At 42.6% G+C, this 22,500-nt stretch overlaps 1 long non-coding RNA gene across 1 annotated transcript in view; it reads right to left on the reverse strand.

Annotated features, from left to right (window-relative positions):
- Window positions 1-15,269, reverse strand: part of LOC126987524 (uncharacterized) — a 102,216-nt gene extending 86,947 nt beyond the window's left edge. The window contains exon 1 of the long non-coding RNA XR_007740975.1: window positions 13,897-15,269. This is a non-coding gene — a long non-coding RNA (uncharacterized LOC126987524). The remainder of the gene's footprint in view (window positions 1-13,896) is intronic.
- Window positions 15,270-22,500: the final 7,231 nt, after the last annotated feature.

Here is a 22,500-nt window from a genome sequence, read left to right on the forward strand (position 1 = left end):
CCATACCTCTTCACCCTTCTCGCCCTCCATTCCTCCGTTCATTTTCCTCCTCCCCTCCTCCCTAATCTGCTCCTTCCTCCCCTCCCCCCCTCTCTCCTCCTCCATTATGTGCTCCTCTTCCTTTTCCTCCATCTTTCCTTTTCATTCACCAAGTTTTTTCTCCTCTTTCCTTCCAACTACACTTCCCTTTTTTTCTACCTTTTTCTTTCCTTATTCTACGTTTTTACACACACACACACACACACACACACACACACACACACACACACACACACACACACACACACACACACACTCTATTTTTCTCCTCATCCTTTTTAATTTCTACCTCTCTTTTCTTTCTGTCTCTTTCGTTCTCCTTCCCTTCATCCTTTTTTTCCTCTTCTTTATCTCTTTCAGTCTCTCCTTCCTTTTCTTTGCCTCCATTTGCTCTCGCTCGTTACTCCATTGATTTCTCTACTTTTCCCTCACTTTTTTCTCTATTCTTACAAGTTTTAACGCTTGGACTGAATGTGAGTGTCATACCTTTCACAAATCGGGGTCTCTCTCTCTCTCTCTCTCTCTCTCTCTCTCTCTCTCTCTCTCTCTCTCTCTCTCTCTCTCTCTCTCTCTCTGAGTCCTCTTTTCCCTTTCTCTCCCTTTCTCCCTCCTCTTATCGTCTTCTGCCTCCTAGTCTCCTTTCTTTCCCTACCCTTCCTCACTCCATCCCTTATTCTCTCTCCCTTCCTCCTTCCTTCCCTTCTAGTCCTGTCCTCCCCTTCCTCCCTCCCTCCCTCCCTCTCCCTTCACAGGTCAGTTTTAGCCTCCCGGACAGCATAACTCTCGGCCACTTTCCGGGCCAAAATGCACAGCGCCGCCACCACCAACCACCACTTGCTTGGGTATGGCCGCCACCGCCACCTCCACCACCATAACCATAACTAACAACAGCAGTAATAACCCTTAGTACTTTCAACACTATCAATGCTTCCAGAAACACCATCAGCAGCACCACCACCACCACCACCTCCATTAATAACTGCATTAACATAAACATCACCACAACCACCACCACCACCACCACCATCACTACCAACAACGACAACACCACTTACCCTTCAACACCAGCAATGCTTTCACCTCCACTACCACCACCACCACCTCCATTAATAACTGCATTAACACAAACATCACCACAACCACCACCACCATCACTACCAACAACGACAACACCACTTACCCTTCAACACCAGTAATGCTTTCACCTCCACCACACTGAGTATAATCACCATCACTTATCACCACAACAATCACCACCACCATTTTTTCACCAACTTTTCGCTTTCCTTCCCTTCCTTTTTCTGTCCCTTATTCACAAACTTTACTTCCCTTCCTTTAACTTACACTCCCTTTCCTTTCCTTATATTTCTCTCCCTTCCCTTTCCTTCTCTCTGTTTTCTTTATGTTCCCTTCCCATTCCATCCAATCTTTTCCCTTTCCCTCCCTTCCCTTTTCTGTTCCCTATTCCCAAACTTTTCCTCCTTTCCAACAACAACCACAACGACAACCACCACCACCGCCTACCACCACATCACTACCACAATCACCTCCATAACCACCGCCACCACGAGGTTAAAAACAAGAACCGAAAATGAATGTGCAGGAAGTCAGGGGTATTAGGAAAGGCAAAAATAACAAGCAGCCATCTTTCCATAATGCTTAAGTCCATTCTCCTAAGCATTACCGGGAACTCGCCTTTGCCCTCACAGCATAAAAGGTAATTGCACTGTTTTGTTGCCGGGCTTATTTCCAGAACACGGTAATTAAATCCCTTTTGCCCGGTGTTCATTTTCTCTCTCTCTCTCTCTCTCTCTCTCTCTCTCTCTCTCTCTCTCTCTCTCTCTCTCTCTCTCTCTCTCTCTCTCGAAAGAAAGAAAGAAAGAAAGAAAGAAAGAAAGAAAGAAAGAAAGAAAGAAAGAAAGCGGAGGAGGAAGAGGCGAACAAAAAGAAGGATGAGAAGGAAAATAGAAACGTAGGAACTGTAATAGTAACTGGAGCAATAACAATGAAGTGGGACGCTAACGACTATGAAAATAATAGTATTTACTAGTATTATTACAACGGTAATAAGGATAGTAATATATAAAAAATCATGAAACAAAAATCTCTAAAAGAGCAGAACGGGGATTCGAACCCCGGACCTCTGGAGTGAGCCTGGAGCCATCACGGAAAGACGGGCAACACCCGGCAGCCTATTGGCTCATTACGAGGCGCCGCACTCTCTTACAGTAGTTTAGTCTGCTCGCCAGGCACTTCAGTGTGCACAGAACAGGTGAAAGCAATCACTATAAAAACATTCAAAAGAAGCAGAGCGTGGCTTCGATCCACGGACCTCTGGACTGAACCAGCGCGCTGCCGACTGCGCTACTCTGCCAATTTCTTAAAGGTGGAAAAAATCAACATAAAGGCGACACTTGGCATAAGTTACACGCCAAAGACACTGCCACAAGCTGCTGTGTTGGCTGTTACCACATCTTGGGTGCGGGAGACGTGATCTGAACCAACACATGTCAATAATAAGTAGTAAATACACAAGGAACATAAGCAAGTAACTATAAATAAGAAGACAACGTGCCTACTGAAGCTGAAACAGGGAGTGCACGCGCCGAGAGTTATTTTATACTACGATTACCGCTGCTGTTAGTATTTCCACCACCACAACAGCTACGTCACCCACTGCTACAACTACACCAAAACGCCTCATATAATTATGTCCAAAATGACAACAACAACCAAAATCACGGAGCCAGGAAGCAGCTGACAGAACATATAATAAAAACTCGGCCTTTTGATGTTTTCCTCTAATTAAAACATCATATTTTACGTTTGCTTAATTTTGATAGTCTCAGTTTGGGTCTGTCGTCTTCGCAGATAATTAATGAGAGAGAGAGAGAGAGAGAGAGAGAGAGAGAGAGAGAGAGAGATAACGAAAGAGGTAGAAAGCAGAAAAGCAGTGACTAACTTTATCAATTCCAATTTGCATAATGCTCAGAAAGTTTTATTATTTAGTTTTTTCGGTAATAAAATATAAATATAAATAATAGAGTTCGGAATCATCCTTCACGAAATTGAGATATGCAGGGAATTGAGATTAATCCTCCTCCCCTCCTCTTCCTTCTACATCTTCCCCTTCTCCTGCTTCTCCTATTCTTTGTTTCTTTGTCCTTCTCCCTCTCCTATGTCTTTTTTTCTCCTTCTATTCCTCCTCTTTATCCTTTCAGCGTATTTCCTTGTCCTTTCTCTCCTTTCTGTTCCTCTTTATCCTTTGTATCCTTTTCCTTGTCCTCTTAATTCTGCTCCTCTCCCTTATCTTTTTTCTTTTTTATTCATCATCATCTTCTTCTTCTTCTTCTTCTTCTTCCTCTTTTTCTTTTTCTTTTTCTTCTTATTCTTATTGTTCTTCATCATCATCATCATCATCATCATCGCGAGTCGTCTCTCCAGCAACCTCCATCGCAAGGAAAGGTTACTTGTTTTTTTTTTTTTTTTTTTTACAGCAAAGGAGACAGCTCAAGGGCACAAATAAGTAAACATTAATAAAAAAAAAAAAGCCCGCAACTCGCTGCTCCTAAAAAGAATCCAAAGAGGTTTTATGTTTGGTCATAAGTGTAGGTATGCTTGATATCAGGAAAAAGAGGTCAAAGGTTAGATTATAGTTGAAGGTATTGAATAAGATTAGGGAAAGATCACAAGTTAGGTCACGGCTAAAATGAAAACGGGGAAAGTTGCAAGGAAGGGTCACATGTTAGGTCACAGTTTAAAAGATTATATAAGTCAGGTCAAGAGAGGTCATATAAGTTAGGTCACAGCTGAAAGAAGGGTTTTGGTTGTTTTCACTGGTTATTTTACGCACAGGAAGAAAGAAATGAAAACGGGGAAAGTTGCAAGGAAGGGTTACATGTTAGGTCACAGCTTGAAAGGTTATTATAAGTGAGGTCAAGAGAGGTCATATAAGTCAGGTCACAGCTGAAAGAAGGGTTTCGGTTGTTTTCACTGATTATTTTACGCACGGGAAGAATGAGAAAAGCACTCGTGTAAAACCTCTTGACGTGATATTCCAAGACGGCAGGAGGAAGTGTGCGGGAGGCAGGAGAGGGAAGAAAGAGCGGCTCATCCCCTTGATTGTTTGCTAATCCTCGACTGAGCCTCTGACGTGATTTTCCTGCCGTTTATCTTTTGTTTTCTTTATCTTTCATTTATTTTTCTTTGGGAGGGAGAGAGGCTGGTAATGAGTGAGGAAGTGCCATTTGTTCATTTCTTTTAGTATATGCTTTTTCTGTTGTTGTTTTTGCTCTCTGTCTATCTATCTATCTATCTATCTATCTATCTATCTATCCATCTATCTATCTAACCTAACCTAACCAGACCTAACCTAACCAAACCTAACTTGACTAGACCTGACCTAACCTAACCTAACCTAACCAAACCTAATCAAACCTAACCTATCTATCGATCTATCTATCTATCTATCCATCTAACCTAACCTAACCAGACCTAACCAAACCAAACTTAACTTGACTAGACCTAACCTAACCTAACCTAACCAAACCTAATCAAACCTAGCCTAACCTATCTATCTATCTATCTATCTATCTATTATCTATCTATCTAACCTAACCTAACCAGATCTAACCTAACCAGACCTAACTTAACTAGACCTAACCTAACCTAACCTAACCAAATCTAACCTAACCTATCTATCTATCTATCTACCTAGCTATATATCCATCCACTCTTCCTAATACACTTTTGAAACCAACGAGACAAGATTGAAAAATAAAAAGAAAGAAAATGGGAAAAAAATCGCAAGAAAATTCGACAGCTGTTAAAAGCCCGTTACTTGTGTCCCCTAATTCCTCTAAGTACCTCATCACCTCCTCGCCGATAGATTACCTCGCGTTCCATCACTACCACACCTCCCTCCCTCCCTCTCTCGCTCTTTTTCTCTCCTTCCATTCACCATCGCATTGTCACCTCCCGTCCCGTCCCGTCCCGCCTCCGTCATTTCATCTTCTCTAATCCATCTCATCTCAGCCTCCTTTCTTCTCTCCTCCTCTATCGCATCTCTATCTCCTCTCTCACCTCCTCCATCCTTTCCACCTTTTCTTCTTGTTTTCTTGTTGTCTGGTTCATTTCATCTGTGCCTCTTCCCATCCCTTCTCTTCCCTTCTCCTCTCGATTTTTTCTCCTATCTCCTCCTCATCATCAGTCTCACCCTCTTCATCCTCATCCTCCTTATCCCTATACTCTTCTACCTCCACTTTGTCATCCCCTGCTCATGTTCGTTTCTCTTCTTTTCACTGCCCTTCTGCTTCTCCCCTCTCCTCCCCCTCTCTCGTCTTCAGATGTTCCCCTCTTCACACTCGCCCCGAAGAATGGGTTGAAGTTATGTAGATGAAACACGCCTTTGTCTGCCTCTAACAAGTAGGAAATTATGATAGAAATGTTATTGCTATTTATCATATAATTAAAAGTTTATTCGGTGTTGCTGTCTTCCTTTCTCTCTGTGTTTCCTCCCCCCTCTCTCTCTTTCATTTCACTAATAGATAACAGGTACGTATTGAACTTACTGCCAGGTAAAGGAATCAAAAAGTTTGACACGATAAGACCTCTCTCTCTTCATAATACAAGGAGTGAAAAATCAGTAGTGTAAAAATGTCTTCATTCCTCACAATACAAGAAGTGAAAAAGCATTGGTATAGAAAATCAACCTTCTGCTTAATGTCCTAATCGGCGGAAAGAAAATAACACGTCACTTCTCGATAATTGAAACTGCGCGATTACGTTAGAAAAATGATCGGTCGCTTAAGGAAATCAGCGATCCATTAAACTTGATATCTTTTAAGCCTTGCCTCACTTGTCTCTTTCTCCTTCCTGCTCGCTCGTTCATTATCTACGCCTTTTGTTTCTTTTCTTTTCGTTTTTCATCATCCTGATACTTTTTTGTTTTTAGTTGCAAGTTTAATCGCTTTTTCACTGGGGTTTTTTTCTTCATTCATTCTTCAGTTACTTCTTAAATTCGTTCTTTCCCATTTCATTCCTTCGGTTCCTATTTTATTTTTTCCTCTTGTACTTTTCTTCTTTCCTTCCATTCGAATTGCTTTTTTTATCCCTTCATTTCTTTCTTCACTACTTTTTTTTCTATTTTTGTATGAGGACTTCCTTTCTGCTCTTTCTCTCCTGCTTTCCTTTATCTTTCCTCGCCTTTCTTTCTTTCTCTTTCCTTTCTTCTCTCTTCCTACCTTTCTTCTTCCTTTCTAACATCCTCCCTTCCCTCTTCTCTCTCTCTCTCTCTCTCTCTCTCTCTCTCTCTCTCTCTCTCTCTCTCTCTCTCTCTCTCTCTCTCTCTCTCTCTCTCTCTCTCTCTCTCTCTCTCTCTCTCTCTCTCTCTCTCTCTCTCTCTCTCACCCTCCCTCCCTCCCTCCCTCATTGCTGTCTTGAACGTCTTTCTCTCACACAAACTTTTCCGTCTCAGCGGCAACTTTCTTCTTATACTTTCCCAAACCGCTTTAGTGTCCAAGTCTCTTAGGAGCAATAAGAGAACAGAGACCCAGCCGTGAATATATAATTAAGAGCAATGGAAAGAGAGGAACAGACAGGCAAAAAAGCAGACGATGGGAGTGAGCGGTAGATGTCAGGAGGGAGGAAAGAGAGGAAAATAAATCAGAAAAGATGACGGGAGAGGAAAGAATAGGAGGAGGGGGAGAGAGGAGTAGGAGGTGAAACAGGGGAGAGAGAAGGAGAGAGAAGGAAAATTAAAAGGGCATGAGAGGATGAAAAAAAAAGTGGGGTGACCGTCGACTGCCCAGACCGGGATTCGAACCAAGAACCGCGAATTCGTACGCAAGCGCTCTACCCATTACACCACGGAGACACCAGGGAAAAAAAGGGGAAAATAGGAGTGTAGTTGAAGAGTGGCAGAGAGTAAGGAAAGAGGTGAAGAAGGGAATAAAAGGAAAGGAGAGAGGAAAGAAAAGAGGGAAGGGCAAAGGAGGTGAAAGGGAGGAAAGGACAGAGAGAAGATATGAGACTTATATGTAAAAATAGAAGAAAAAGAGAGACAAGAGAATGGAGAAGGGCAAAGGAGGAACGGGGGAGGGGAGGAGAGTGAGAGGATAAGAGACTGAAGTGTAATAGGAGAGCAAGAGAAGACGGAAAGGGGAAATAAAAGGGGGAAAAGGGAAGGGGAAAGACGGAAAACCAAGAAGGTGTCTAGAGAACGACAGATAAGTAGAAAAAGATGAACGGAAGAAAAGGGAGACGAGGGGAAGAGGGAGGGAGAGAGGAAGATGGTGGCAGGGAATTCTTATTTGGCTCTGATTTCTGCTTTTATTCCGCTCTTTGGAGGCAAATGCGGGAGAGTGAGGCATCAAGAAGAGTTAGATTACGTTAAAGGTGTGTGTGTGTGTGTGTGTGTGTGTGTGTGTGTGTGTGTGTGTGTGTGTGTGTGTGTGTGTGTGTGTGTAAACAAAGGGGAACATTATTAAGTTAAGAAAGAAAAGATGAAACAAAGAGATGAACAGAAGAAGAAGAACAAGAACAAGAACAGTAACAAAAAGAAGAACAAGAAAAAAAGAGAAAGAAGATAAAGAAGAGGAAAAGAAGGATAATGACAAGAAGAAACATATAAAGAAGAAAAACCAGAAAGGAGTTATTACAATACAATTAATTACACAGAAACAGAGAGAGCGATGTCATGATGAAAAAAGTGAACAATATATAAGGGCCTCTAATATGATATTGAACACGGTGGCGCACGGCTAAAGAGAAAGGGAGAAAGGGAAACAGCGGCAGCATAGGGGTGTAGTTTTATCCAATGGGGAAGGAAGGGGTGTGGCTACGAGGGTGGGCGAGAGAGGATCATTTAATTTCGTCTCCAGAATTTGTCCGCGAAACCTTTGAGACTCGATAACAGCATTGAGGACGAGGGACGATGAGAGGGAAAGGAAGGGAAGAGGAGAGGAAGGGAAGCGTGCCAGTAAGGGAAGTAAATGAATGAAGGCAGAGGGGGAATAGCAGCGGTAAGTAAGAATAGGGAAGGGAAGGGAAAGGAGCGAAAGGGAAGGGAAAGGAAGGGAAAGGGAAGGGAAAGGAAGGGAGGGGATGGGAAGGAAAGGGAACGGAAGGGAAGGGAAGGGAAGGGAAAGGAAAGGAAGGGAAGGGAAGGGAAGGGAAGGGAATACAGAGAAGGGAAGATGGATGCATGGAAGGAGGAAAAAGAACAACGAAGTAAGAAATCAACACCAAAAAGAAGAGTGACAGAACAACAAATGAAAACCTGCTGTAAAAGTGATTGTGTGTGTGTGTGTGTGTGTGTGTGTGTGTGTGTGTGTGTGTGTGTGTGTGTGTGTGTGTGTTATGAAAGCAGGACAGACTGACATGAAAGGGAAAAAAATGTAGAGGATTAAAGTAAAGTATGAGGAAAATTGATGAATAAAAATGAATAAGTATGAAAGGAAACAAAAGAATGATTATGCAATGACACACACACACACACACACACACACACACACACACACACACACACACACACACACACACAAGAACGGATTAGTATTAGTCGTCAAAGGAAACGGAAAAGAGTAAACACATGAACACTATCAAACGCTGCATCAGAAAAATAATAACATTTAACACGAATATAAAACTCACGAGCGTGGAAAATTCGCCACCATCCGAAAAATACGAAATACATGAAACATCGAAGCGAAAACGGTAAATGGAGAGAAAACTTTTACATAGACACGACTGAACCGGCGGGGCGGGGAAAAAAATAAATAAACAAACGTGGAATATACAAACAAACAAACATACGGATAAAGATTAAATCCGTGACGCAAAACAGACAGACGTGATCACTGCTCTCTCTCTCTCTCTCTCTCTCTCTCTCTCTCTCTCTCTCTCTCTCTCTCTCTCTCTCTCTCTCATATGATCCAGGGATGAACTCACTCTCTGATGACGCTACCGTGTGTGTGTGTGTGTGTGTGTGTGTGTGTGTGTGTGTGTGTGTGTGTGTGTGTCGTTCATTCACTGGCTCCATTAAACCCACATCCTCACTTCCCTCTGATCTTCCCTCCTCTCTCCCCTCCCTCCATCATGCTTTGTTTTCTCTTACGCCTTTTTCTTCCTCCTCCTCCTCCTCCTCCTCCTCCTCCTCCTCCTCCTCCTCCTGTCTTGCTTCCTCTTCTGAATCTTAACTTTTCTCCCTGATTTTTCTTATCTTTTTTTCTTATTTCTCTTTAATCTTTATCTTTTGCTCTTGTTTTTTTTTCTGCACAAACACACACGCGCACAATCTCTCTCTCTCTCTCTCTCTCTCTCTCTCTCTCTCTCTCTCTCTCTCTCTCTCTCTCTCTCTCTCTCTCTCTCTCTCTCCAATGAATCCTCTTTACATATTTCTCTCCTTTAAATTCCTCCGTTTCCTCATATTGCCATTCTTCCTTCACATTTTTTCCTTCTTTTTCTTCATTTTCTTTTTGTCGTCTTTTTCACAATCATTATTATCTTCTTCTTCTTCTTCTTCTTCTTCTTCTTCTTCTTCTTTATTCTCCAACTTCTCTTGCTTTTGTTATTCTTGTTTTTCGTCATCTGCTCATATTACTGTGCCTAACAAAAAAATCTACGGTAACACCCATCCACGTTTCATTTACTCTCTCTCTCTCTCTCTCTCTCTCTCTCTCTCTCTCTCTCTCTCTCTCTCTCTCTCTCTCTCTCTCTCTCTCTCTCTCTCTCTCTCTCTCTCTCTCTCTCTCTCTCTCATGCTGTCTGTCTGTCTGTCTGTCATTTCCTGTGCCTCTCCTCCTCGTTCCATTCTTCAGTGCCGAACTCTTTGTCTCTCCTGCTACCTGTCAGTATCTGTCTGTCTGTCAACCCCCTTTGCATTCAAGCCTCGTTCCATTCTTCACGACAAAACGCTCTGTCCCTCTCTTGTTGTTTGTCTGTCGGTGTCTCTGTCTGCCTCTCTGTCTTTGCCCTAGTCTTCACGCATCGTTCATTTCTTCAGGTCAAAACTATACAGTTCGACGGTGTTTCTACATTGTTAGTCCTACACGTGTCCGACCCTCCTGGCGGTCTATGGAGATGGGCAATTGTTTTTGATGAGAGGAAAATCCGCGCGAACATTTGCATACATTATAACGCAAAACGTATGGTGATGCAGCAAGTTGATATCTCTTCATCAGTTTATAGTTGGGAACGTGAATCCCCACAACACGTGCTGCGATATATTTTTTTGCCACTGTTCTCATAACAAAACTAGTCAAAAATGATATATTCTTGATTGCTAATAGTAAGAAGGGCGGCAAGCGTCACACTTGAAGTAGTAGGACATTAACCTTGGAAGACCAAAGCATGATCTATTTTCTTGATTAAGCTTACAAGTGTTTATCTTCGACTGAAGGAAATAAAAGAACGTAAGCGGGAATCATGAAGTATAATAAAGATTTTACATCGGGATAAGTAATGGTGGCACGAAGGTCAAAAGCTCTCCACGGGGTGTAGCGAGTGGGGGAGCAGCTCTAATAACAATGATGACTCTCTAACAAATACTTTAATATTAGTAACAATAACAATACTAATAACATGATAATGTCAATCTAAAGATATTATTTAGCGGAAGAGCGTTGCTCCAGTCACCTTACCTCTGGAATAAAGCAGGACGCTACCAACAGCGCCACTCTGCGGATTTATTAAAGATGGAAAAAAAATCAAAGTAAACATAATATTAGTGAACGCAACACTTGGTACAATTTACACAAAAAAACAGACTGCTACAAGATTCGATATTGGATATTGTCAATTCTTGAGAGTTGAAATCTTAATATGAAACAAAATATGTCAAAGTAGGTCATCACTTCCAACGTAAAGAGGCTGAGTCGCTTGGGCCGTTCTTCTTATCGCTAAGTCATCAGTGATGGCATCATTTTCGTAGCGCTTGGCTGTACTCTGTTAACCCGGTAGCAGCGACGGGCCAAATTTGTGGCTTTACCGTGTACCAGCGATGGGCCAAATTTTTACCATGATATAAACTTCCCAAATAGATGATGCATAAACTGATCACAAATGCGTTGGTACTATATATTATGAAATGGTTTGCGTGAGTGATGATTTGTTCTCATTAATTCGCTTAGAGGGGCCTTTAAGATACATGATCCCCACAGCTACCAGGTTAAACAGCCCAATGTCCTTCTTGTAATTAGGTGATGAGAACTGAACTGCATCTTCAGTGGGGTCTTACCAGCGAGTTATAGTGACATTACTCAAGGTGTCTTGCACTTAAAATTCCTCGCAATGAGCCCGAGCAAAGGATCAGATTTTTTGCAGGCAGACTAACGGAGATTTGTTTGTGTGTGGGGGAGGAGGAGGAGAAGGAGGAGGAGGAGGAGGAGGAGGAATGGAAGGAGGAGGAGGAGGAGGAGGAGGAGGAGGAGGAGGAGGAGATGGAATGGAAGGAGGAGGACGAGGAGGAGGAATGGAAAAAGAAGGAGGAGGAGGAAGAGGAGGAGGAGGGAGAGGAGGAGTAACAGGTGATTTATTTGTTATTTTGTCTTTTCAGGTGAGTGTTGAGGTGATTCATCTGGTAATCAAGGCAGTAGAGGTAAGGTGAGCTGTGAGGTAAGGTGAGCGGTAAGGAGAACGACGTGAGCGGTGAAGCGATGTCAAAGGAGAAGAAGGAAGAGGAGTAAGGGAACAGACTATGGATAAACATTATGATGGCTGAAGGAGAGCGCAGCGTGCCCCGCCCGCTGCTGTACCGTAATAGTAAATACAGCAATGACAATGATGAGTGACACTGACGATTTTAAAATTAATGGTACTTAATTAGCATGAGTAATAATGCTAGTAATATCAATATAGACATAATTAAATAAAATATCCACAAAAAGGCATAACGGTGATTCGAACCCCGGGCCTCTGGAGTGAGCCAGGAGCCATCACGGACAGACGGGCAACAGCCGGCAGCCTATTGGCTCGTTACGAGGCGCCGCGCTCTGTTACAGTGGTTTAGTCTGCTCGCCAGGCACTTCAGTGTGCGCAGAACAGGTGAAAGCAATCACTATAAAAACATTCAAAAGAAGCAGAGCGTGGCTTCGATCCACGGACCTCTGGACTGAACCAGCGCGCTGCCGACTGCGCTACTCTGACAATTTCTTAAAGATGGAAAAATTCAATACAAACATAATCTCGCACTGAACGCAACATTTGGCACAAGTTACAAGCCAAAGACAAATGCCACAAGCTGCTGTGTTGGCTGTTACCGCTTCTTGGGTGCGGGAAACGTGACCTGAACCAAGACATGTCAATAATAAGTAGTAAATACACAAGGAACAGTAAGCAAGTAACCATAAATAAGTAGACAACGTGCCTACTGAAGCTGAAACAGGGAGTGCACGCGCCGAGAGTTACTGCGTGGCTGTTGTTTGCGTTCCCTGGTGGACGACACGCTGGACACAGTTTGACGTGAGAGTGTCCTGTCTTTAATCCATTTGTCAGGCTCATCAGTGACTTGTGGAACAGATTAAATCAAGCACGTGCAGCAAACGTTCGTCTTATTCCATCACAGCAAAGTAACGATCACTGAGATTCAGAATGGTGTTTATCTCTTTTGCAGAAGGACAATTGGGAGGAGAAGGAGAAAGAGATGGAGGAGGAGGAGGAGAAGGAAGAGATTTAGGAGAAGGAAGAGATTTAGGAGGAGGAGGGGGAGGAGGAGGAGGAGGAGGAGGAGGAGGAGATTAAGGAGGAGGAGGAGGAGGACGAGGACGAGGAGGACGAAGAGGAGATAAAAAATGTACTGATATAAAATGATAAGTAGAAAATGGACAGGTCGTGATATAAAAAGTAGAGTAAAAAGAGATAAAAGATAATAAGAAAACGGAGGCGATGACAGTAACGTTGGAAAAAGAGGAGAAGGGGAAGGAGAAAAGCAGGAAGAGTCAAAAGCCCAAAAGAAAACTAGAATAAAAAAGCAAAAAGAAAAGGTCGGCAGCCAGAGCAGCGCACACGTCAACACGAGCAAAAGTGACATTTTAAAATATGAAACGCGTCCCGGTGAATCCTTTTATTTTCCGTTTTTAGAGCGAGGGTTATAATTATTTTCCTGCATAAATTAGTATTCGCAGGACACTCGGAACGTTTTTCAGTGTTTGCTCTTTTCCCTTTGTTCTTTATTCGGGGTGACGAGAAAAGTATATTTCGTCATTAATCTTTCTCCATCCTCATCTTTTCTTCCCCATCCCACTCCTTCCTTACTCCTCCTGTTCTTTCCTTTCTGCTTTCACCCCTTCTTTACTTCCCTGCCTTTCTTTTCTTTCTCTCTTTCCTATCCCTATTTCCTATCCTCCTATCTTCTTCCCCCTTCTTTATGTTCCCTCCTCATTTCTTCCCCTTTCCTACCTTTCTTCCAGTCCTCCTACGTCATATTGAGCAGCCTTGTTTGATAGAAAATTAGGTCTTACCTGAACCCGAGAACGCATGCGAGCGAGAAGAAGAAAATAAATAGAACAAAAAGAAAATATACAACAGGAAAAGAAGAGAATTAAACCGAAAAGAAGAAAATCAAATAGAAATAGAGTAAAATAGTATAAAAAAAATGAAGCAGAAAAATAAAACAAAACAGAAAAAGAAGAAAATAAAACAGAAAATGAAGAAAACAAAACAGAAAAGGAAAATATAAGAGAAAAGAAAAAAAAATAGAGAAGAAAATAAAAACAGAAAAAGAATAAAATAAAACAACATATGAAGAAAAAATAAAGAAAACACCAACAATGAACACCTTCAAAACAGAGCAACAAACTTACCTAATACAAAACAAATCAAATCAAATAAATATGCACAACAAAACATAACAAAACATACCTTACGCCAGCTCCTCCCTTCTTCACACTTTCCTTTCGGCCCTCGTGCTCGGCCCTGCCACCACCACCACCACCACCACCAGCACGGGCAGTCAGGTGGAAGGGGAGAGGGCCGAGGCGGTGAGCGGGGCCGAGAGTGACGTATGGGCGGGGTTCCGGAAAGTCTGCAGGGCCAAGTTAGATCATGAACATTAATTAAGACTGCAGCACTCCATCTTCAAGGGGAGGGGGAAGGACGGAGGAGGAGGAACAGGAAGACCGGGTGGAAAGGAAAGTGTGGATAGGAGGTGAGAGGGAAAGGTGGAAGGGAAGGAAAGGTAAGAAAACAGGGAGGGGTGGAAGGTGAAAGAGCGGAAGACAGGGAAAGCTAAAAAGAAATAGAGGAAAGTGATGAAAATGAGGACGAATAAAGAAAAGGACAGAAGAAGGCAAGAGGGAGGGAGGACGGGGTAAAAGGAGGAGGGAACATGAAGAAGAGGAAAGAAGAAAGAGGGATGGGAAAGAGAGAGAGAAAGGAAAAGCAGGGAAGTAAAGAAGGGGTTAAAGAAGAAGGGAAAGAACAGGAGGAGTAAGGAAGGAGTGGAATGGGGAAGGAAAGATGAGGATGGAGAAAGATTAAAGAGAATCGGAAGAGAAGAGGAAAGAAGAAGGGGAAGGGGAAAAGGGTCGGGAAGAAGGAAATAAATATAAAAGATCAAGGTAGTGAGGAGTACTTGCGGGGTGGAAAAGAAATAAAATTGAGAAAGGTGTTTGGAAAGGAAGAGAACGAAACAAAAGAAGGAGAAGGAAGAAGAAAAAGAAAATGGATCTGAAAAAGTGAAGACTGAGGAAGGGTAAGCCATTTATTGAAGTCTAAAGGTTAACAGAGATATGGGAAAACGAAAGATAAATGAAGACAAGGAAAAATGGACCATATCACAAAATTTTCATATACAATCCACAGCGAAATTCAGAACCCTGGAAACTCTATACCGTGTGAAATAAAAAAAAGCGGAAGAATATGAGAAAACAAAATAATATCAATGGCGGAAGCGGAAGTGACTGACGGGGGGATATAAAAATTGGGACAACTTAATTTGAAGGGCGAAGAGAATTAAAAAAAATTAAAAAAGCGCCCGTTTGGTTTTGAGTCTAGCGGCGGCGCGGAAGAATGATTGTTTTGGAGCCGTCACGGAAAAGACAAGTGTTCCGGCCTCGAGAATAACATGAAACTAATGAGACACTGAGAATATTAATGACAAAAATTATAGTAGCGAATGATAAGAATGATGAGAAGAATGGTAAGGAATGATGCATATATACCTAGAAATAGTAGTAGTAGTGATAGTAGTAGTAGTAGTAGTAGTAGTAGTAGTAGTAGTAGTAGTAGTAGTGATAAGAAAAAAAGAAGAAAAAAAAAAAATAATAATAATAATAATAATAACAACAATAACAATAATAATATGTAATAATAACAGTTCTCGCAGCAGTCGCAGTTCCGGCAGATGTAACTGTTGTTGTTGTTGTTGTTGTTGTTGTTGTTATCATTGTTTTTGACACTGAAAAATCTAATTCTTTCCGTCACGCATGGCACACCTAAATTTAATTACTTCATACACCCGTCATACAAATTTCATATATCCACCTATCTATCTATCTATCTATCTATCTAACAGCCAAACATATTATTTACCTCTCTATATATGTATCAATTAAACAATCAGTACATCTACCATCAGTTTATCAATTAACCTTTCTATCTCTGTATCTATCTGTCTATCTATCCATCTCACAGGCAAGCCATATGCGTGGATACAAGAAAAATTTGTTTGTTTGGTGGCGCTCGCTGTCCTGTTATTGGTGCTGGACGTGGTGGTGGTGATGGTGGTGGTGTTGATGGTGGTGATAGTGCCCAAGGTAGTGACAGTGACAGAGGCCGTGGTGGTGATGGTGATAGAGGTGGTGGTGGTGTGGGGGGCGGGGATGGTGGTAATTCGTATGTCGTGTGTTGAGGTTCAGATTGAAGTGGATTTGAATGCGTTTGGGGGTCGTGCTGCTGGTGGTGGTGGTGGTGGTGGTGGTGGTTGTGGTGGTAGTGGTGGTGGTGGTGGTGGTGGTAGAGGCTCACTATTTTAAAGCTGAAATTTCGTCCACGTTAAACTTCCTCCTTGTGACACGCCCTTTGGTTGACCCCCCTCCCCTCCCCTTCCCTCCCCTCCCCTCCCCTCCCCACCCCACCCTCTCCTACCCCCTACTCCACTTTAACCTCCCACCCTTTCCCTCCTGTCCCTCCCGCTTCCTCCCTTTCCCTTTCCCTTTCTTTCTATTTATCTCTACTACTTCCACCTATTCTTCCTTCCATCCTCTTCGCTTTTCCTTCCGTTCTCTCCTTGCCTTCTCTTCCTTTCTACCGCTTCTCTTATTTCTTCTCTTCTTCCTTTCTTCTCCTCTAATTCATTTACCTTCCATTGTTTTTCTTATATCTTCTCTTCTCTTCTCTTCTCTTCTCTTCTCTTCTCTTCTCTTCTCTTCTCTTCTCTTCTCTTCTCTTCTCTTCTCTTCTCTTCTCTTCTCTCTCTCTCTCTCTATCTCTCTCTCCTTTTGTTCAGCAGGACGTGTGTTGTGTTTCCTGACCCACAAACGTTCTCTTTCGCTTCTCTTCAGCTTCTTTTATTTTGTCCTTGTTACCTCCGCTTCTCCCTCTCTCCCTCTCCGATTCCCTCTCCCACTCCCTATCTCTCTCTCTCTCTCTCTCTCTCTCTCTCTCTCTCTCTCTCTCTCTCTCTCTCTCTCTCTCTCAGCATTTTATTTCCTCATCCTTTCTCTGTCTGTTCTCTCCTTGCATACACTCCGTCCATCCAATTCCCTTTTATTCCTTTCTCTGTTCTCCTCTTTCCGTCATTTCTGTTTCTATTCTGCTCCTACTACTACTACTACTACTACTACTGCTACTACTACTGCTTCCCTCCCATCCTTTCTCTCCTCGTCTTCGTCACCCCACATGGATGGCTTCCGAAACCTTCTGTTCTTCATACACCAAAATGAGGCGAGACCCTTTTTCTACTGTTTTTGTTCTTTTCTCTCTTTTTTCCTTGCCACAAACCTCGCTCATGATGATATAAATAAGTACTTTTTTTCCCGACTCGCTTTGTTGTCTAATACTTCCGGACGAGTTTCGCGCAAATAGTGGAACTTGTCGTGTGAGGCCTGAGGGGAGACGAGCATGGGATGTTTGGTGGGCTGGCTTGCTCGTAAACATCCTACAGGCCCTGAACACATCGTCACCCTCATAAAATAATCGCCTAAGTCATTTTTCAGCGATTTCCAGGTTTTTGTCTACATCAATTTTTTCAACACGTGACGCCCGTTTTTGTATAGTTGCCTTCGTCATTCAGGGTTTGAGTGTCCTAGAATTGGCCTTTTCATTTCTGCCTAAGTATTAAGCCAAATGAGATAATGACACTTCTTTTCCTATTTCCTGTAAAGTAGAAAATATTGACTTAGGCGGCTTGCTTACGAAGGTGACGATATGGAGGCAAACATTCCGCGGACGTCAAACGCTTCATGGACATCAAAGCTCGTCAGGACTGGACCCTCAACACACCTATGCAAATACTACTCATGATTCATCTCCTGACTTTCCTAAGGGTTGGGACCGTCGGACCTGTGTGAAGACGGATGTTTATATATTTTGTTTTTGTTTTGAAAGTAATAGTCAAGTAAACACAAATAGAGATGTAATTCAAAGTAGTAATGGTAGTGGAAGTAGTAGTAGTAGTAGTAGTAGTAGTAGTAGTAGTAGGCTAGTCAAAATACAAGTTGCAGTAGTAGGAAGGAGGAAAAAGGGAAAAAAGAACACTATACTATAAAAATTACCATCATCACCATCATCACTATCACCATCACCACCATCATCATCAATATCATCACCACCATCACCGTGCTTGGTTCCTGGCAAGCCGCGAAGGTCAGGCAGCATCCCTCGGGTCTGATGAACACTGAGAATATTACCCTATGCTGATAAACACTGACTCAAACAAAAAAACAAAGAAACTCGGAAGGAAACATTAAAAGACAACTGTTTCCGCGTTGGTCACCCACGATGATGACTTCCCTAAGCTAATAAACACTGACTCAAACCAAAAAAAACAAGGAAACTCGAAAGAAGGCACATTAAAAGTCAACTGTTTCCGCATTGGTCACTCACGATGATGACTTCTAACTACTGAGGAAATTAGGAAAGTTTATCATTCTTTAAGTATCCCCTCTCTCCTATTGTTCGCCCTCTATCTAAATCTTGGTGCCAGACATTTGTAACTTATTATCCTTCGTCACTTGGCTCGAATGGTTATCTCTAAAAGGAGTTACCATAATCAATCACAGCACAGCGAGGAGAACAAAAGCAGTGTTTGCAGGAATAATAAGACGACCACTTCACGGAACACCGACTTAGCTTTCATGGCGTGGGAACTGCACCTTTGTTTTCTTCCTTTGTTCGGCCTTTATACTGCAGCTTTTAACGTGTTAGGGACGATAAATAAAAGAAACCATAAGCTTCCTCGGAGAAATCGCATTAACCCAGTAAAAACAACGAAATCCACACCAGTGAGAGCCCGGATACAACCCCACGACTTCAGGTCATACGCGGGGGCAGCATACCAACTGAAATGAGGGCATGGCTTCGACTCCCGGCATTGTTTATATATATCGATTTTTTTCACTGCGTTATCTCAGTTTCTCTAAAGTAGTTCAATACCATACGTGTCAATGTGGGTCGCTTAAAAGCCTTACTAACTACCATGAGCATGAGCGGGGTCACCTATCCATCATGTTAGTGCGAGGCTAAGGTGTCAGGTTAAGTATATACCGCAAAAGTGGATGTGTTGGTACGCGGCCCCGACTAGTATATTGATGGCCCGGGTGCAATTTTCGGTACCCAGTGTGAACGTGTCGGGAATCAATATGCTGTAATGCCCCTCCCACCTTCAAACCTAGCCATCTTTAGCCTGCAGCGTGACGCCCCAGATGTTTTGATTCGGCTTGGCAAAACTAGCATCTCGTATCGAACACATTTCCTTTTCCAGTAGCTTAGCATAATCCCAACCTTCCTTCCCTCCTTCCTTCTTGCCCTCTCCTCCCCTCCCTTCGTTGACGCACCTTCCTTCCCTCCTTCCTTCTCGCTCTCTCCTCCCCTCTCTTCGTTGACGCACCTTCCTTCCCTTCCTTCCTGCATTTCTCTTTCTCTCGATCCACCTCCTCCTCCTTTCCTTCATTTCTACATTCCTATCTCTTGCTTTTCTGTTTCTCTTTTCCTACTTTCATTTTTTTTCTTTTCCATTAACTCCCTTGTATTTCTCGTTTCTCTATTCCTTCAATTTATTTTAGTTTTCCTCTTCCCTCTCCCTTTTCATTTATGCTTTTTCACTTCCTTGTTATCCACTACCTCTCCTTCATTTTATTTTTTTGTTATACCTTCCTTTCATTTCTCCTTTCCCATTACATATTTTCCTTCTATGTTTTTATCTTTATTTCCTATCGCTTTTTATCGTTGCCCTATTTCCTCTTCTCTCTTCCTCCTGTTTACGCTTTTATTTCGCTTATTTTCTAGCTTCCTCCTCGACCCCTACACATATGCTGTCACTTCCATCCTACCTTCGGTCTAACTCCGCCTCCTCCTCCCTCCCTCCATTCCCATCTTCCTGAAATTCACTCCACCCCAAAGTTTGTTTTTAGCTCAAGTTCCAGAAAAGTGTTGATCATACGAAGGAAAATGTGGGTCGCGGGGGGTCTCTCTCTCTCTCTCTCTCTCTCTCTCTCTCTCTCTCTCTCTCTCTCTCTCTCTCTCTCTCTCTCTCTCTCTCTCTCTCTCTCTCTCTCTCTCTCTCTCTCTCTCTCTCTCTCTCTCTCTCTGTGTGTGTGTGTGTGTGTGTGTTTAGTTTATTAATAACAGTATTAATACTAGTAATCTCAGTATAAAAATTATGAAATAAAATATTAGCAAATAACCCCAACAGAGTTTCGAATCCTGGACCTCTAGAGAACCAGGAGCAACAGCCAGCAAACTACGTACAATACTGTCTCATTACGATGTGACGCGCTCTATTAAGGTGATTTAATCTGCTAGCCAGGCACTTCAGTGTCCGCAGAACAGATGAAAGCACTTTGATATGTAAATACGTCTGCGGCGGAGGAGGATGGTGAAGGGAACAGACTATGAAAAAAAAACACTGAAGGCTGTGAGGGAGAGCACTACGAGCCCCTCCCACTGCTGTACTCAAATGGTGTGTACAGCAATGACAATGATGAGAGACACTAACGACCATAATAATTTATAACTGGCAATAATGATGACAATATTAATAATAGAAGTTTGATATAATAAAAATACCTATATAAAAGAAGCAGAGCGTGGCTTCGATCCACGGACCTCTGGACTGAACCAGCGCGCTGCCGACTGCGCTACTCTGCCAATTTCTTAAAGATGGAAAAAATCAATCTAAACATAATCTCGCACTGAACGCAACATTTGGCACAAGTTACACGCCAAAGACCCTGCCACAAGCTACTGTGTTGGCTGTTACCACTTCTTGGGAAACGTTACCTCAACCAAGACATGTCAATAATAAGTAGTAAATACACAAGGAATAGTAAGAAAGTAATTATAAATAAGTAGACAACGTGCCTACTGAAGCTGAAACAGGGAGTGCACACGCCGAGAGTTACTGTGTGCCTGTTGTTTGCGTTCCCTGGTGGACGACACGCTGGACACAGTTTGGCGAGTCATTACTAATAGGTAGTAATAGACAAGGAATAGTGGGTAATTATAAAAAGCCACTCCAGTCAAAACTATCGGCGGTCCATGAAAGATTTTGATCATATGAAAGAAAGTGCGGGTCGCTAAGGGGAAGAGAGAGAGAGAGCAACAGGCATTCCTCTCTCTCTCTCTCTCTCTCTCTCTCTCTCTCTCTCTCTCTCTCTCTCTCTCTCTCTCTCTCTCTCTCTCTCTCTCTCTCTCTCTCTCTCTCTCTCTCTCTCTCTCTCTCTCTCTCGTTGTATATTAATATCCGCTGTTGTTTTTTTCCAGGCAAATGCTTTGATCATTTTTTTTTAATCCTGCAGTGTGGATATGTCTTTTTTTTCCAGCTCGCATGTTTCCCTTCTTTTATACGATCTGTTGTTGTACGTTTTTAAGCCTCGCTAATGAAATAAAAAAAAAATATCTACACAAAAATATGAATGAGTTACACAAAAACGGAGGTTAAACAACTTGCATTTTTAATGAGAGGAAACTGACTTTGTTTTGTTTTTTGTTTTTTTTCATATCATTCGTATGAAATTACTGAAACACTGCCCATGGAGAGAGAGAGAGAGAGAGAGAGAGAGAGAGAGAGAGAGAGAGAGAGAGAGAGAGAGAGCAAACAGAGACAGCAAACAGACAGACAGACAGACAGACAGACAGACACACAGACAGAGACAGAGACAGAGACAGAGACAGACAGACAGACAGACAGAGAGAGAGAGAGAGAGAGAGAGAGAGAGAGAGAGAGAGAGAGAGAGAGAGAGAGAGAGAGAGAATAGGTAGTACGGGAACAGAGAAGAGAAAGGAGGATTAGGGGAACTGAACAAAAGACGAAACAGAATGGAAGCGAATAAGAAACAGATCGAGTGATGGCTTATAAAAAAAAAAAAACATGACTAAGGGAATAAATGCCTCAGTTTGTTCAGTATATTGATGGTCATAGTTGATACTTCACAAGAACAGAAATATATAAAGCCTCTCCAAGTACTCCATTCTCTTCAGCACGTGGCCGATAAAATCACATCAAGACACCTCTCAGAACGCATTTCAACCTTCACTCTAGATTTCCTCCTGTCATCTTTTTGGGAACAGTGTTTTTGCGGGATCTTTCTGAGTGTGTGGGTGTGGGTGGGTGCGTGGGTGTGGGTGCGTGGGTGTGGGTGCGTGGGTTTTGGTGTGTAATAAATACTAAAGAATATTTCGAAAGACTGATAAATTCGGGAAAGAGAGTATGGGACAAATATAGACACAGCGAAGCCATCAAGAAACAACAACCACATGAGTGTCGTGGAGGGGCTCAGGACAACCGGGATGCTATACGTTACTTCAATAGCAACCGCGGACCAGCTATTCAACCTTACAAATAGGAGCGACGTCCCAGTGCCTTCGAGTGGCTGAAAACGGCCAAGATGTAAAGTAAATCCACTTCGATGTCCGCCGCAGCCCCGCTATTCAATCTCACTTACCAAACATCAAGTAGCCAAAGAAGATCCCCGCCTTGTATGAGGTTCAATATACCTACATCGATGGCAGCCGCAGATCCTCTTACCAAAGCCTATTAAAGAAGAATAGGTTCTGAATGTCGACGGGCGGCCACAAACACTCGCCATGCCATTCAAGACCCAATAAGCCTTCTCAGATGGCAGCGGCAGACACCCACCCGTTGACAAGTCTTATCAACGATGGACGACTTTGGAGTTTATTTATAGAGGAAGAGAAGGAGGAGGAGTACCAGAAAGAGGAGAAGAAGGAGGAGAAGGAAACGAAAAAGGAGGAAATAAATAAAGGAGAGAGCTATGGAAAAGTAGCAGATGGGGAGGAAGATGA

The sequence above is a fragment of the Eriocheir sinensis genome, chromosome 65 (assembly GCF_024679095.1).
Source record: "Eriocheir sinensis breed Jianghai 21 chromosome 65, ASM2467909v1, whole genome shotgun sequence".
Classification (NCBI taxonomy): domain Eukaryota; kingdom Metazoa; phylum Arthropoda; class Malacostraca; order Decapoda; family Varunidae; genus Eriocheir; species Eriocheir sinensis.